The 5000-nt window shown below is 34.8% G+C and overlaps 1 protein-coding gene across 4 annotated transcripts in view; it reads left to right on the plus strand.

Annotated features, from left to right (window-relative positions):
- Positions 1-1957: 1957 nt before the first annotated feature.
- The window catches only part of LOC106869118 (uncharacterized), a 62341-nt gene continuing 59298 nt past the window's right edge, over positions 1958-5000 (plus strand). For 2 of the 4 annotated variants that reach the window (XM_052972776.1, XM_014914663.2), the window contains exon 1: positions 1962-2360. The gene's annotated coding sequence lies outside the window, so the exon portion shown is untranslated. Of the gene's footprint in view, positions 2361-5000 lie in introns of all 4 variants that reach the window. The other 2 variants (XM_014914664.2, XM_014914666.2) reach the window with 2 other exon arrangements.

Consider the following 5000-nt stretch of genomic DNA (forward strand, 5'->3'; position numbering starts at 1 on the left):
ACGCTTTACACCGCTTAATCAGCCAAAGGAGTAAATATAAACAACTAAATACTTGTCAGTGATTGGTTGAAATTATCGAAATAAGACAATTTTTTACATGAAATAAATTCGAATACAAAAATATTTTTCTGTTCTATAACACAAAATAGATAAGTATACGAAGTTTGAAAGTCTTTCGGTACCAAAAACACTACGTAAAACATTGATGAAAAATGTGGCCCCCGTTTTAAAAAAGATCCGAATTATTACATACCCAAGAAAGAAGAACTTATTCATTATTTCGAAAAAGAAGTAGCGCTGGGGATTCGCTACTCATTGACATTGGATGAATACACATCAATTCAAAATAAACGATATATGAACATAAATGTTCATGGGAAAGACAATCATTGGTTGTTGGGTCTTATTGAGATCCACGGCTCCCTTAATAGCAGGAGAACACTGAATGCATTGTGTTTTTTAAAAGATTATTTTCGAAGGAAAATGAATCATCAAGCAGGTCAAGAAACTTCATTGATTCTCAGAAATACAACGACTTGGAAAAACGTTGCATTCCTGATTAAATAAATACAATACCATTATTTTTTGTTATTGTTTGTACATAGATACAGATACAGGCACCACCAACATATTTGTTAATATCAGTCAAACTGTTACTTTCTCTCTTTCTCTGTGTATGTATATAAACAAGATACAATATATGACAAACTTCTTCGTTACAGGGACACCGCTCTAAATCCACGAAAACCGGTTATTAACCGGAATAACCGGTTTTGAGAATTACTTGTACTTTAACTCTGTTTTGGGAATTATCGGTTTTGTGCGAGCGTGTTCACCTTTATGTATTCACTTACACACATACATACACGTCACCCATTATCTTTCATATATGTGTTTGTGTGAGTGAATACAAATTGAGCTGAACACGCTCGCACGCACACCCATTATCTTCATATATACGTACATACATAAATACATTTATTCATACATACATTGTGCGACAGTGTTTCACTATTCAACTCATGAACATGAAAGTCATTGTGTGTGTGAGACAGAGAGTGAGTGTGCACGCGCGCTACCGTCTGTTTCACTTTTCACCTATCTCGATGACTTCAAAGCAAATGTCGCCTTCAACAGGACAAAAGTAAATAAATAAAAATTCTTTACGGAAATTGCCGAACAACCAACTGTAAAAATTGATAATCGTGAAACCAAAGGTGAAAGATCGTCGAAATTTTAATCTTCGAAGGTTCATAACTTTATTAAAATCTCCCCAAATGGTTGAGCTTTCCATATTTGGTCTGCAAAACTACACCTGCATAGAAATTTTTAGACAATCGAACCAATAAATGAAATATTTGGAATAAGTTTCTGGAATGCTGCCTTCTTCAAATTTTGCTTTTGAAAAATTGGTAGAATAAGAAAATTTACTGAAAATGGTCGAACTGAAGATAAAATATATTGAGCGAAAATATAACAGTGATAGCATCTTGCATGCCGAAAACAACCGAAGGATGCCGGGAAAAGCTAATATTTCGTTTTGTTCTAAAAAAAAAACAAACTTTCAAACAAACTAATAACACGATGAATCACAAAAAACAACTATTTTAAAATGTTCTAAGTAAATATTTACAATAAAATTACCGTTTATTAACTAACATTCGGTAAAAGGTTCTTTTTTTCGAAATGCTGTTTTTGAAATGATATAAGGTATACACAATAGACCTAATTCACGTATCAACGTGCGCGAGATGTGGGTTTAACAAAAAATATGAATTGCGTTACTTAAAATACAAAAGCCTACAGAAATATAATGCACATACATAGCAGTATGTATATATTTATTTTTTTCAGATTTTTAGTGCGAGCAAAATAAATTCAAATACTAATCACATTCAACTTTTTTTTTTTCTTAATAATTTCATTTAATTTTTTTGTTTTCAAAATTTGCAGTGCGGGGGTGCAAAAAGAACATATGCATCTAAGTTTGTGTCTATGACTGGGATGTGCTTGATACTCCATTTTCCAGGGCGATATAAATGCAGAAAGTTTACACAGAAAATGATTTTAAAAATACACATATTTCTACGTTTACTTTCACCCATTAAAAATATTCACAGACTACATATCATTTCAGTGAACACATTTATGAGTAAAGAATCGTGTAAAGGAAAAGTGATTTTTTTATGTCTATTTCAAACTAGCTGATTAGTAACTAATGCTAACTAACACAACAACTCTCATTGCATGTAACGTACATCCATGTACAGCCTCGTTCTGACACTAGTTTTCATACGAAGACAAACATAATCAAGTGAAATAATATTTGTAAGTCACAGCGTCGTATCTACATATCTCAGGTAAGATGATCAATCCTAAAATTGACATTGTGGGTCCTATTATTTTTAAATATTAAGTAATAATAACTGTTAAAGGTAATACTACAATGAAGATTATTATTTATTAACGTGTATTAAAGTTGCTCGTGTTGAGCAATTTCATATGCATATTCTCATCGATGAAATATTATTTAGAATAAAAGTATGATTATTTTGGAAATGTTCTAGAACTCAATAAATTTTAAAACAGATAGGACAGGCAATCATTCATTTTGGTGAAATTGGCGGACCCACACTATGCAGTAGTTTCCCAAAACACCTATTATAAAACACCTAGTATGTTCACTGTACCACGTTCTCTGGTAGAGTTTCGTACTAGCTGTCCCTTGAAGTTCCATCCCTCATGAGAAGTAAAAGGGTATAGTTTTCCCCTGCATTTTTTTTAGCATTCTCGTGTTTTATTCAACGGAAATTACGATTTTATATATATATATATATATATATATATATATATATATATATATATATATATATATACTAGGCGAAAGTAAAGAATACGCACACTCGGTGTTTAGGGTTAGGGTTACGCCGAAAACGGGTGGTATGCGTATTCTTTACCCTTTACCTTCCAAAGATATTTTCTTAATATATTTTTACCCTCTCTCCCACTTCCGTATTGTTTTTTCTCTCTTTGAGGCACAGTTACTCCAGAACAGTTATCCCATATGTAATTGACATATGCTAGTATTGTATAAACTTCTGTTTTACCAAAAGTTATAGGTATTCATTCGAATTATTCTGTTTATAGAGATTATACATAGATGGGTACATGTTACAAATATTTTAAATATATGGTGTAAATCGTCCTAAATAAACTTAGTGAATAAATCACTCAGATATAAACCGTACACGATTCACCATACATCTCATGAACGTACTGGCTTGGGCAAGATGGTCTTTTGGAAAACTGGTAGTTGCTCATGCATGCAAGTCTACCTTCTCCGTGCTACCAATGTTTTCCAAGAGAAAGTCGACAGGCTTGGCTGATACAGCTTGGCCTTCGTGTCGTAGTAGATGTTGCTTGAGTCGAAAGATTGACTGCAAAAGCATTTTACCTGACTCTAAGCAGGAAATAAGCAAGATAAATATGTACACACATAAATATACTGTACATTTGAAATACATTTGTCTCTTTTTCTCTCTCTCTCTCTCTCTCCATATATATATATATATATATATATATATATATATACGATGGCATTGTCGAACTGGCGGACTCAGAACAAGAATTGAAACGACTAGTAAAGCGCCTAGACAAGATCACCAATGAATTTGGCATGGAGATAAGTGCAGAGAAAACAAAAGTTATGACAAACTACCAAACGGAATCTGTACCAACATAAGCATCAGTGGAGTTGAGCTTGAACAAGTTCAAAACTTCAAACATCTTGGGTGATAGTGAGTGGCCAAGGCTCCAAGCCTGAAGTGATATCCCACATTGCCAAAATAACAACATCAATGACCAAATTCAGAGCATTGTGGAAAGACAGAAATATCTCACTGAGCTCCAAAATTAGGCTAATGAGATCACTAGTGATCTTGATATTCCTGTACACTGTGAGACATGGATACTGACAGCAGAAAACAAAAGAAGAATCCAGGTGACAGAGATGAAATGTTTCAAGAGACTTTTAGGAATATCATATAGAGATCATGTCACAAATGAGGAAGTGAAAAGAAGAATAAAGCAGGCAATAGGGCCCTATGAGGAACTTCTTACCACAGTAAATAAACACAAGCTCAGGAGGTTTGGGCATGTCACCCGCTCATCAGGGATGGCCAAAACGATAATTCAAGGAACAGTCAAAGGTGGAAGACAGAGAAAGAGGTGGGAAAATATGTGAGTGGACAGGCCTAAAGAAGAGAGACGGGTGGAGGAATCTGGTTGCAAAGTCATCAGTGGTGCCCCAACAGTCAGCCAGACTACAGGATATGAAACGTAATAATCTAATATATATTTGTGAAAAGGGTGGACGTTGTCTCACAAGCAGTTGTGCAGGCAAAAGTGTTAGTAAATATGGTCAGATTGACCTGAAAATTTGTACAGCTATGTTAAAAGTGCTGAGGAGTTTGCATGGCAACTTTGAGGTTGCTCAATTGAAAGGCATGAGCTCTAGGGCAAAATTCCTCATCTTTAAAATGTGGCCTAAGTAGACCTGAATGAAATCGGGTTATAATCTATTATATATTTGTGAAAAGGGCAGACGTCTCACATGCAGTTGTGCAGATAAAAGTGTTGGTAAATGTAGTTGGTTTAAGGTGAAAACGTGCACACCTATGGGGAACATGCATGGCAAATTTGAGCTTGCTAGATTGAAAGGCGTGGCCGCTAGGGCAAAATTCCTCATCTTTAAACAGACTGACAAGTGTTTGTTGTTTCTCTATTTCGGCTATCACCCTTCCTCAATCTCTCCCTTTCCTCCCTTCACTTTATCTCTATAACAGCATTTGACATCTTCCACTCTCTCTCTTTCCCTTTCTGTCTTCACTGTCTCTCTGTCACTCTTTCTCTCCCACCGCCTAGCGTTGACAGCCGCAAGTTTTCCTCTATGTGGCAATTAATGTCCTAAAAATAACAGCCAAATCAATTGTATTGAAATA

The sequence above is a fragment of the Octopus bimaculoides genome, chromosome 14, assembly GCF_001194135.2.
Source record: "Octopus bimaculoides isolate UCB-OBI-ISO-001 chromosome 14, ASM119413v2, whole genome shotgun sequence".
Lineage (NCBI taxonomy): Eukaryota > Metazoa > Mollusca > Cephalopoda > Octopoda > Octopodidae > Octopus > Octopus bimaculoides.